The sequence below is a fragment of the Dromiciops gliroides genome, chromosome 2 (assembly GCF_019393635.1).
Source record: "Dromiciops gliroides isolate mDroGli1 chromosome 2, mDroGli1.pri, whole genome shotgun sequence".
Lineage (NCBI taxonomy): Eukaryota > Metazoa > Chordata > Mammalia > Microbiotheria > Microbiotheriidae > Dromiciops > Dromiciops gliroides.
This window is the reverse complement of record NC_057862.1, coordinates 59882647-59895580: the sequence shown is the minus strand read 5'-3', so window position 1 is coordinate 59895580 and position 12934 is coordinate 59882647. Positions and strand designations below refer to the sequence as shown.

Below are 12934 nucleotides of genomic sequence, written 5' to 3'. Positions count from 1 at the left end.
TTTTCTCTGTCTCTGTCTCTCTGTCTCTCTCTCTATCTCTGTCTTTCTCTGTGTCTCTTTTTCTCTCCTCCCTAAAATACCACTCCCCCTTTTAATTTATTTTTATGTCTGATGTATCTTTTCCAGTAGAATGTAAGCTCCTTGAGGGAAAATACTATTTTTTTTATATCTCTGGATCTCCAATACCTACCATAATGCCCTGAATATTGCTGAGCCCAAGACTTGTTTACTGAATCAAGAAGTGAATTTATTCCTCTTGACTTCACTAATTTCTCCTTTCTGAATGTTTATTGTTATAATACTATAGGATAGATACAATGCAATACGAATACAATACACTACAATACGATGCAATGTGATATAATATGATACAATGCAACACAATATAGAATGGTAAAATGTGATATAATGTGATACAATATGATAAATACCATGTAACATAACACAGCACAACACAGTAGCAATGGGACACAGTGGATCATATACTAGATGAGGAAAGGAATGAGCTCTAATCCCTCCTCTGATACTTAGCTGTGCCAACACCTGCAATTTTCTTAACTTTGTTATTCAGTAAGCAAACATCAAGTACCTCCTGCGTAATAAACACTTCGGTATACACCAGAGAGACTAGAAGTTTAGCTAAAATGTAAATTCCTTTTGTCAAGGAGTTTATAATTTAGTAAGGGGAAACAAGACATACATTGGGATCAGTATGTTACACAATATTACGGTAGCCATCTCTGTGGTTTTGGTAATGCTAAGATTAGAGGATTCCAGAATTGGAAGGGACCTTTGAGGTCCATTCTTTTCTCTCTTTGGTCTCTCACTTGGACACCTCATCAGCTCCTGTGGGTTTCATGATCATCTTTACACAAATGACTCTAATATCTATATATCCAGCCACAATCTTCCTCCCTAAATCCAGTTCAGAATCACCGACTCTTTGTTGAACATTTCAAAATGGTTGTCCCAAGAGATGTGTCCATCTCATCATGCCTAAAACAGAAGGCATTGTTTGTCTTCTCCCTCCTTCCAAACTTTCCCTTTTCTGTTGAGGATACTACCACACTTCTAGACACGTGATTGCAAGCTTTGTGTCATCTACGTCTCATTCTTCCTCATTCACTCACTCCCCCATATCTAAACAGTTGTCACATCATATTATTTCTTCCTACACAGTAGCTTTCCCATTTATCCCCCTCTCTCCAGCCTCTCCATCATTGCTTGGACTATTGCAACAGTCTCTTTGGTCTCCTTGACTCAAATCTTGGCCCACACATAGCTGCCAAAGTGATTTTCCTAAAGTGCAGGTCTGACTGTGTCATGCTCAATTACTTCTAGGATCAAATATATATTCTTCCAGCATTTGGGATTTAAAGCCGTTCATAACCCGACTTCAGCATAAACTCTACCTTTCCAGTCTTGCCTCTCTTCACAAATCCCACATTAGCCTACTTTGTATACCCTGTGGTATGGTCAAACTGGTCATTTACTCTTCCCTCATACGTGGTTCTCCATTTCCTCTCTCCATGTCTTTGTATTTGCTTTTCTTCCTGCCTGGAATCCACGGTTGTTCAGTCATTTCAGTCATGACCAGTTCTTCATGACCTCATTTGGATTTTTCTTGGCAAAGATGCTGGAGTGGTTTGCCATTTCCTTCTCTAGTTCATTTTATAGCTGAGGCAAAAAGGGTTAAGTGACTTGCCCAGGATCATATAACCGGTAAGTATCTGAGGCTGGATTTCAACTCAGTTTTCTTCTTGACTCCAGGCCAGGCACTCTATCCACTGCATCACCTAGCTGTCCCTGTACCACTAGCTTCATATAGCTCTCACTTAACAAATGCTTATGGATTGATCAATCCATTAATGCAGTCTAATACCCTGACTTTACAGCTAAGGAAACTGAGGCCCAGAGATAGATGCTAAGTAGTTTAACTAAAGTCATAGAGTTGGTAAGTTGCAGAAGTAGGAGGTGGACACAGAACATCATTTCTTCTGACTCCTAATTTGGCATGTGTTTTCTACTTCACCAGTGGTTCAGAAGGTGTTCTCTAGAGGCCACGGTAGGGCATGGGGGTGGGAGTTGGAGTCTGTTCCCAAGACCCTTTCAGGGAGCCTATCAAATCAAAACTATTTTTATAATAATACGAAGATATCATTTGACAAATCCAATATGCCCCCCTTTTCATCTGTGTGGGGCCAGATTTTCTTCATTATACTTCACTGGAAACAACATGCTGAATGCAGGAACTGGCCTGAGGATCCTGCAGTCTTCTCTTAAGCCACATATTAAAGTGATCTGCGAATATATGTAAAACAATGGCATTCTTCTCACTAGGTTTTACTTTTGTTTTGGAATCTAGAGCTATTTTTTGTCATGAAAAGATGTTATTTATGTTAATATGTAATGGGTTTATTATTTTTATTTTAAAATAAGTAAATAAATATTTTTAAAAATTAACTATTTTAACTTCTAATAGCATAAATATTGATCAATATAAGTCACATAAACAAAAACTCTTGGGGGTCCTTAGTCATATTTAAGGGTGTAAAGGATCCTGAGATCAAATGCTTTGAAAGCTGCCACTCTCTACGCTGCCATGTCTGTGGCGTGCAATCTGAGATCATAGACCAGCACCCAGCAAAATTCCAGGGACATGATGTCCACTCAATGCATATTTGTTGAATGAATATATTGATGAAAAAATGCTGTCAAATGTGTATTTGAACCTTGGGCAACTTCTTTAAGGGGATGGCCCAGGTCTTATACTTCCCTTCTATTGTTCACAGTATCAAACAGAGAGTTGTATATGTAGAGTGCTTGTTAATTAATTACACCCTACTTTGCCCAGGAGTGAAGAAGTGGGGCAAGAGCTAATCCCCCATTTGATGAGAGGCAGCATAGATTAATGGAAAATCCGTTGATCCTTAAATTAAAGTCAAGGGACTTATGTCCAAATCTCATCTCTGGCTATTTTGCTCTATGGTCTTAGAGAAGTTTGTGGTGCCTTACTTTTCTCATCTATAAAATGGCCTAATCATATCTATGATCCCTGAATCATAGGGTGGGGGTGAGCAACACAGATTTATAAATCCTGCCTGTAGTGGTGTGTTTATTGGAAAGAAAGTCTGTGTGAAAATAGATACCTTGATTTGCTTGAGTCCCCCACTTATTCAGGTAATCAGAACAACTTATGAGGACTTTGCATTGGCTAACATGCCAACAATCCTTTGCAGTGACCAAAGTTAACCTAGCTGGAAAATGAGTAATTCTGAAATCAATTAAGCTCATACCAGCAATGAAGCAGATCCTGAACTATTTACTGATGGTGGTTTATGGACCTTCCAGAGACATTCTCATCTTACCTGACTACAAGTTATGATACTATGAACATTTCCCATTTATGTGTTATTGCCTCCAGCTCTCCCCCAACTCTAGCTATGAGACTCAGAATTATGCTGTTTTTTAAGTGATCTCTTTATCAAGACATCTCCTACTCAAGCCTTGAACTGTGAACTGCTTATCACCAAGGATGCTTTCTGATTAGTGTGTCAAAGGTCACCTCCTTGACCCCTGGAATTCCTCACTCCCCCTCCCCTTGAGAATGGAACCCACCAACTAAGCCCACCTTTCCCTCTAAAATTCCTTAACTGCCTTTGTTTAAAATGTATATAAAACCCCACAATCTACTACCTGGTGTCCTATTCAGCATAGGCTGGATAGTACCCGTGTGGCATGTTAAATATTTTTCTTCCCTGCTTAATAAAAACCTTTCTTTAATGTTACAGGCATTGTCTTTCTGCTTTTCTTGCCCTTTTGGGAGAAGGGGTTTTAAATCTCAAAAAGTGGCCTTTGTGTTCTCTGGAGAACTGGTCTTTACATTCTCCAGTCTTCCCCTTTGGGGAATGAGAGATCTAAATTCCATTTAAGAGAGGTTTGCCTCGGTTTACATGGGCTATACAGCTAAGAAACCATATGGTTAAAAGGCTCCAGGGCCAACAGTCACTTGGACACATATTTTGTCTCAGCGTGTTTGCTGATAAGCACTTGACAACGTAAACATCAATGGTTCTGGAGGTCACCTCTCTCTCTAAACAGGGGAAACTGGATTGGCAGAGGTTGGCTAGCATCAACCTCACCATTTCCATAGCAATGCTCATGTCATTAGCTGATCTAAAACTCCTGCTTCAGGGACAGATGGTAATCCACTGATCTGACCCCCTTTTAGAGATTGGAGGGATAGAGATTGATAGGTGATGTTGTAAATGGGCTTTCCCAAACATCTCTAGGGTTGAGTGATGGGGAATTAGGGTTCTGGTATCTGCTACAAGTTATGTGACCTTAAACTAGTCCCTCGTCCTCATCGGCAATATGAGGGGATTAGACTAGCTTCTAAATTCTAAAATGTGGCCTTTTCACAAGGATTTCCAGCTGGAAGGGAAGGCAGAGCCCAATGAGTCCAACTCTCTCATTTTATGGATGAGGAATCAGGCGTAGAGAGGTTCACTTGTTCAGAATCACATAGAATCAGACAGGTTAGTGTCTGTAGTAGGATTTGAACCCTGGCCTTCTGGAGTTCAAGACCAATCCCTTAGTCATCACACCATCCTTTTAACTCTTCAGTTTTGTCTAAGTAGTAAACCAGAGGGGGAGGAGTTTAAACCTAGTCACATGCTTTCCATAAACTCTTATTTTATAATCCTAAAGTACAGGTCTGATCACGTCACTCCCTTCCTCAAGAAGCTTTGATGGCTCCAAATTACCTTTAGGATATAGAATAAGCTCATTTTAAGTTTTGATTTTTTTTTTTGGTGAGGCAATTGGGGTTAAGTGACTTGCCCAGGGTCACACAGCTAGTAAGTGTTAACTGTCTGAGGCCAGATTTGAACTCAGGTCCTCCTGAATCCAGGGCCAGTGTTCTATTCACTGTGCTATCTAGTGGCCCCTAGAGTAAGCTCTTTTTGGCATTGAAAGCCCTTCATAATCTGGCTCCAGCCCAGTTTTCTAGGTTCATTTTACCTGACCCACTCTGTGTTCACTGTGATGTGCCAAACTGCCCTATTTGCTGTTCTCCACACATGACCTCTCATTTCCTACCTCTTGTCAAGGTTTATCTTAAGTGCCACCAACTAAAAGGCTTTCCTTGATCCTCACAGGTGTTAGTTCTTCCTCCTGAAAAATGGCTTTGTATTTAGCATTACATAGATTTAGAACCAGGAGCAAACTTAGGGGACAACTAATTCAACCCCTTCTATTTATATATGAAGAATTGAAGTCCTAGAGACGTTAAGAGACATGCCTAGCTGGAGGGAGGAGGGGCGGGGTATGATAGCATTGGGCTTGAAGTCAGGAAGACTGGAGTTTAAATCCTGCCTCAGACCCTTACTAGCAGGGTGACCCTGGGCAAGACACTTAACCACTCTCTGCCTCAGTATTCTCATCTGTAAAATGGGCATCATTATAGCATCTACCTTCTTAGGATTGTGGTGAGGATCAAAAGAGAGAATATTTACCAAGTGCTTAGTATAGTTCCTGACATGTGATAGGTACTTAATAAATGCTTGTTTCCTTTCTTGCCCAGGGTCACACAGTGTCTATGAAAGGATTAGAATTCAGGTTTTTCTGGCTACAAGTCCAATGCTTTATGCATGGTGCCAAACTCTGTGTGTATATGTATAAATACACACACATATAAACACACATGCATACACATACATATATGTATATGCCTGCATATATTGTGTGCACACACATATACATGCATATATATATATATATACATACATACTTATATATAGGCATTCACATTCTACTGAGAGCAAATAATATGTAGTAATTAAGAAAATATAATATAAAAATATAGATGTATAGGGGGCAGCTAGGTGGCACAGTGGATAAGGCATTGACCCTGGACTCAGGAGGCACTGAGTTCAGATCTGGCCTCAGACACTTGAAACTTACTAGCTGTGTGATCCTGGGCAAGTCACTTAACCCTCATTGCCCCACAAAAAATATATAGATGTATATATAAATAGCAGATACATATATACATTTATATATGTATATATAAATAGCAGATACATATGTACATCTTATTCCATACATATATATATGACTGAACACATTTATGTATAGATATATATGGGCATCATTTTGTCTCATACAAACAAAATTATTATGTATTAATAACATATAATACCACATTAGCATTATATTAATGCTAATATTAATGCTAATTCTTAACAATTATTATATAACTATAACATACTATTTTACTTCAATATTTACATGCTAATTGCTCCCTGTTGACAGGGATGATATTTGAATTCCCAGGGCTTAGCACAGAGGGGCTGACAGTAGTGGGATAGGGAAGGAACCTATGATTTCATTGATAGAGACTTGGATTAGGAGACTCCCTCTGCCCATTGGGGTTGGCACCCTACTTGTATCTCATAATCTCCAATATTTGCTTGGAGCATGGAGTGGCTAAGTGTCTTGTTTATGCAATCATTATGCATCACAGGTAAAATTGGAACTCATCTTCCTGATTTCAAAGCTAACTCTCTGTGTATTAGGGTACATTACCTCTCTGAGGTACATAGTAATTGCTAGTAAATTCTTGTTGATTTGATCAAGTACCCCCAGATGATCTGTGTTCCTGGTGGCTTGAGGCCGAGCTCTGAGATCTAGCCTTTCAAGGTGCTGTTATAAGGCAAAGCCATGACCCCCCTGGCAGCTGATGGGCTCTGTGTCAGGAGTGGGGGTGGGGGGTGGGAGGGGAGGGGAGCAGGGAGGGACCCTGTCGGCTCAGAGACAGGTCGGCCTAGAAAGCCCAAGTGCCGTCCAGCTAACAAAGAAGCTACTCCACTGCTCATTAATTTGCAGAATAGTGTGTAATAATAAAATGCTCTTTAAAGCCAAGACATGGTGTGAGTGACTGCTTTTTAAGGTCTTAATAAGGGTCATTAACTGCTTATGAAAAGGTTTTATAAACATTTGTTAAACTCTTAGAGTAGCAACTGCTGGTGTTTCATGCTCCCTGAGACACCAGGGATAGGAGGAAGCAGCTCAGACAGACTCTGCCCGGCTCACAAACTGACTTGATCACTCAGGTCCCCTGATAACCAGAAGAGATCCTAGCAGCATCTCTGCTAGGAAGTGATGTCCACAGATGGGCTCCATTTTGGATATTCTCCTGACCCTGGATGCAGACCCTGGATGTCCGTCATGTTTGGTTCCCTCCAGCTTCTCCCTCTTGCTTTGTTGTTGGGAAGAGGACCAAGAACCATGAAAACAATTTAGATAGAGCTGTGAGGAGGACTTCCTAGTGCTGATAGTTTGAGAACAGTGCCCTAAAGTAGGACTTCTTAAACTTTTTCCATTTGCAACCCCTTTTCACCTTAGAAATTTTTATGTGATCCTGGGTGTATAGATATAAAACATAGGTATACAGAACCTTTTACTGTTGCCCAATTTTTCTCAACCTCCACATTCAGTTATGCGATCCCATATGGGGTCACGACCCACAATTTAAGAAGCTAGGCCCTAAAGAGTGTGTGAGGAACTGTCCAAGTTTTATAGTGTCTTGGGAGAGATCCCAAAAGAATTCTCTTGGAGAGCCTAACAGAGAAGTCATTTGCCTAGGCTGATTGCTCCTATTTTTCTTTCTGAAGCCTGGTTCAGAGCCACAGGATTCTAAGCCCAAGTATTCTGAATCTCTGGGTTCTAAGCCTTAACATTCTAAGCTTAAGGCTTCTGAGTCTTGAGCTTCTTAATAGTAATCACAATATCAATTTTCCCCTTTTCCACCTTCTAGTCTCTGACTTGGCTATGACCTGAAGCAACACAGCCTACTGAGCATCCCATTTAGGAAACCCCATCTTAGATAGATTTCCCTATTCTTTTGTGCTGCTCTAGAGAGCTGCCCTCAATGTTCTGATGAGTATTGAAACTCTCTGGTCTGGCCCACAGTGGAGCTGCTTGAAGTATTCTGAGCTCTGCCTGACACTTCAGATACACAAAGGAAATCCAGGGTTGTTCTTAGATCTTCAAATCAAATGAAGGCAGCTGTCAGGTCTTCCCAGCTGTTGAAGGTGAAAATAGGCTTGGTGGATAAAAAGAAGGCCACACAACCTGACTTTTGCTAGGTAAAAATCTGAACTACAGTTTCAAATGTCTTGTCCTTGGTAGTAAATCCCTAGATTTTTTTAGGGAACAAATAAATTATGTCCTGAGGCTTGGGGTGATATGATCTTCTCCTCTAACTGCTGGAATTGGGGTAAGATAAAAGAATTTCATGATAGGTTGACTGAGAATTGAAATGGGTCACCAAAGGAAGTTGAAGGACTTCTTTTCTTAGAGGTGGATGGGTCAAAAGGATGGAAGAGACTCACAGAGGTCATCTTCTGCTTCATTTCTCTTATTTCAAGGAACATTTTATAGGGTTACATTGGAATCATTAGTGATTTAGGACCTTACCTGTATATACATCATATTTTGCCCTACATACCTGGGGTTGATATACACATATTAATATATAGAAATATATTTGTATATGTGCATATGGGTATATATATGTAAGTATGTATAATTGTGTATATGTACATATGTACACACACACACACACAGATGCCAACTCAGGTACTTAGGGGGAGTGTCACTTTAGGAAGTCATTTTTATCTCTTGGGCCTTACTTTCCACATCTGCAAAATTCTGTGGTCTTATGAATTCATTGTATAAAGGAAAATAATGTTTCCCAAAATGAGTTTGGGAAAATAAGGGGGAGCCACATTGCTTACAACTTTAAGTGCCAAGCTTAAAGGTATGGAGTTTTATCCTACAAAGAATTAGGGAACTATTGAAGGCTCATGAGTAGGAACTGACATGATTAGATCTGTGTTTTAGGAAGATTACTTTGGTAGCTGTGTGGAAGAAGGTAAGGAGAAAGCTTTGCTGAGTGTGTGTCTTTGTAATTTTTAAAAGCTGGGTCTTTTTTTCCCCTTTGGAATCTTACTGATGATGGCCTAGACAATCAATCTGGGAGGGTTTGTTCTTTTGCCCAAGGCCTCAGGTTGGGCCCCTCAGTTCCGTGCCTCAGGGAGTCACAGTTGAACAGGGGCCTTGGGGTTGATAGGAGGGTCAGAAAGAATGATAATTTTGTCAGAATGTTGTTAGTAACTCTCTTCCCTAGGGCTGAAACATCTTGGACAGCTTTGTGTCAGCGTGGGCCCCTTTTCATTCCTTGCTAGCTTTGGCAAACCAAATTGTCCTTCCAGGAACCATTTCCCCACACCACCCCCTTTCTTCTTTCTCTCCTCCCCTTCTCCAGAAATTCTCCCCCCCACAACCGTGTGGTTTAGGACCCCATGATCCCAACCCTTGCTCCACTAGAGCTTTATGATTTATCAGAATTCCCCTCCTTATCTCCCCGAAGTGCTGTGAGCTCAGCAGCAAGCAGCATGTTCTCTCAATTCCCAAGAAAACTCAATTAGAAACCCACAAATCAATAGCACATCGAATTTAAACATGTGTGTAAAACACAAATGCCTGACCCCAACCAGCGATCTTCTGCAGGACTAGTTGGGGCAAAGGGGAGCAGCAGGGCTGTGATAACAATAGCATAAATGGAGGAGTTTGAGGATAAGAGTCAGACAGGGAGATGGAGTATGGTGGCTAGGGTCCATGTAGTCTAACCTAGATTTTTATTTATTTTTTTTTTGCAGGGCAATGGGGGTTAAGTGACTTGCCCAGGGTCACACAGCTGGTAAGTGTTAAGTGTCTGAGGCCGGATTTGAACTCAAGTACTCCTGAATCCAGGGCCAGGGCTTTATCCACTGTGCCACCTAGGCGCCCCCCATGTAGTCTACAGCATGGCAGTCACTAATAGAAAGAGGCTGAAAGAATGATTAAAAAAAAATTATTTTGGGGGGGGGCAATGAGGGTTAAGTGACTTGCCCAGGGTCACACAGTTAGTAAATGTCAAGTGTCTGAGGCCAGATTTGAACTCAGGTCCTCCTGAATCCAGGGTTGGTGCTTTATCCACCTAGCTAACCCCCCCCCCCAAGAATGATTTCTACCAAATGTTATAATGTTTAGCACTATCTCTGTGCTTCTCCACCTTTAACCAAATCCTCCTCCTGACTTCCCTATATCTGATGACAATACCATCTTCTCAGTCCCTCAGGCTTGACATCTTGGAGGTGTCTTTGGTTAGAAGCAGCCAAGTGTTGTGGATGAAGTTCTGGACTTGGAGTCTAGGGAAGATGGGAATTCATCATCCAGCTTCAGATATTTCCTATTTGGATGACCTTGAGTAAGTTATTCAACTTCTCTGCCTCAGTTTCCTCATCTGTAAGATGAGGCAATACCTGCACCTACTTCAAAAGATTGCTGTGAGGCTCAGATGAAGCACCCGCCCCCCCAGGAGGTCAGGAAGGAAAGACACCTGTCTTTTCTCCTGACTTCTCTACCCCTATCCCACCCACTCATGCTGTTTGGGTGAGTTGGGAGTCAGCAACTACAATCCTTCCAGTAAGATGGAGACCGGACTGGGACATACCTTCTCTACCTTGTATCCTTAGGTCCTTAGAACCTTACTATCTTCCCAGCTACTGATCCCTCCAGCCCCTTCCCCTTCCTCTAGGCACTTACATCTGAGCTGCCAATGCATCCTCAGGACCTCTGGCCTTGCCTTTCCATAGCCGGACTCTCTTACATGTCCCCTTCCTAGCTGAATGTTCTTTCCACAAGATTATGTTCAGGAAAGACCTCTGGATTTCAATTTTCCTCTCCAAAGGGTCCCTACCCTCCCAACCCTCCCAAATAAGTTTCCTCTCATCATAGATTGGGAAGTTGGGGGGACTGTCCCTTTTTCTCCCCACATCTTCCATGGGTCATGAAGGCAGTGTGGTACAATGGAAAGGGCTCTGGATTGGAATCTGAGGACCTGGAAATGAATTACTCTATCATTTCCTTGTTACCTGTATTTGACCTCCAGTAAATCACTTAACCTTTCTGGGTCACTATTTCCTCATCTGTAAAATGAGGAGGGTTGGCCTAGATGACTTCTGAGACCTCTTCTGCCTCTTAATCTATGATCCTATAATCCTGTGTTCCTAGGGAAGAAAGTCCAGGAGGACTCACAGGAACATTGACATCGAGGTGGACAGTCTGCTTTTGAGTCAGAAGGACCTGGATTCAAATCCTGCCCCTGCTATTTGGCAGCCTTGTAACATTAGCAAGTCACTCCTCCTTTGTGAGCCTCGGTTTCATCAGGTACATTAGAGGATAATTAGCTGGGTTTCACTAGATGACTCCTGAGGTACCTTCCAGCTCTGAGTCTATGATCCCTCTGATGCTCGGTTGGTGATGAAGAAAAGAGTCTGCAATAAACAGAGATGCATGTGACTACTTGGCTGCTCTGTACTTCTTCTTCTTTTTTTTTTTTTTTTTGCGGGGCAATGGGGGTTAAGTGACTTGCCCAGAGTCACACAGCTAGTAAGTGTCAAGTGTCTGAGACCAGATTTGAACTCAGGTACTCCTGAATCCAGGGCAGGTGCTTTATCCACTGAGCCACCTAGCCGCCCCCTGCTCTGTACTTAATCCATGCTAGTTATGTAGGACAGTGGATAGAGGGGGCAGCTAGGTGATGCAGTGAATAAAGCACTGGCCCTAGATTCAGCAGGACTTGAGTTCAAATCCAACCTCAGACACTTGATACTTACTAGCTGTGTGACCCTGGGCAAATCACCTAACCCTCATTCCCCACCTCCAATCCACCCCCCTCCCCCAAAAAAGAATAGTTGTTAGAGTGCTGGACTTGTAGTCATGAAGATCTAGGTTCAAATCTCACCTCAGCCCCTCACCAGTGGTGTGACCTTACACAAGTAATTTAAATTGTCTGGGCCTGCTTAAGTTGTAAGAGAGGGGATTTAGACTTCTTTGCATCGAATGTCCCTTTCATCTCTAGATCCATGAATCTCTAGTTCCTTTGTCCTGAATGGAAAGAGAGATTATTTTGGAGTAGGGGTTGGAGCAAGATGCTTCCAGAATCCTGGTCTCCTTCAGGGTTTAGCTTAACTGCTATCTTCTCCTTGAGGCTTTTCTTACTCTGCTACCTGCCACTTTCACCTCCTAATGCTTACACCTCAAAATCACCTTATATCTCTTTTGTATACACATATCTATATATGTGGTACCTTTTTTTGGCATGGCAATGAGGGTTAAGTGACTTGCCCAGGGTCACACAGCTAGTAAGTGTCAAGCGTCTGAGGCTGGATTTGAATTCAGGTCCTCCCGAATCCAGGGCTGGTGCTTCATCCATTGTGCCACCTAGCTGCCCCCAATTTGGAACTTTCTCAGACAGGACTGTATCCTCTATGAAAGTAGGGATTATCCCACTGCCTAGCACAGTGCCTGGTGCATAGTAGGACCATAATAAGTATATATTGGTTGATTGATGCCAATGTTGCCAGGGTGGAATTAATAAGGCTGTTTGTTTGGGTCTTGTGCTCCTTCAGGACCCCAATCCCCATCTAATCTAGAATTCTAGACTCACAGGAGTCATAAAATGTTAAGCCAGAGGGTCCCAGGATTCATATGAATCAAGCTCATCATTTTATATGATATTATGTTTGTGAAATGGCTGAGAAACCTTAAGATGCTATATCAGCACTAACTATTACTGTTATTTTTACAGATAGGGAAGAGATCTCATGACTTGCCCATGGTCACACAAAGATTCAGGAGCAGAGCCAGTGCTATGAGACAGATCTTATACTCAGCCTCAGTTTCCTCTTGTAAAAAATGTAGGAGTGGGACCCTCTGGCCCCTTTAAAGCCCCCTCTAGATCTAAATGTGTGATACTGTAATAAAAGACAAGTATGGTGAATTGAAAATATATGGGTTGGTACTCTATCCGTGTATATGTTAC

At 41.8% G+C, this 12934-nt stretch overlaps 1 long non-coding RNA gene across 1 annotated transcript in view; it reads left to right on the top strand.

The window, feature by feature from the left end:
• The window catches only part of LOC122739862, a 115257-nt gene extending 103962 nt beyond the window's left edge, over positions 1 to 11295 (top strand). The window contains exons 2-4 of the long non-coding RNA XR_006354684.1: positions 9726 to 9766; positions 10179 to 10315; positions 11122 to 11295. This is a non-coding gene — a long non-coding RNA (uncharacterized LOC122739862). The remainder of the gene's footprint in view (positions 1 to 9725; positions 9767 to 10178; positions 10316 to 11121) is intronic.
• Positions 11296 to 12934: the final 1639 nt, after the last annotated feature.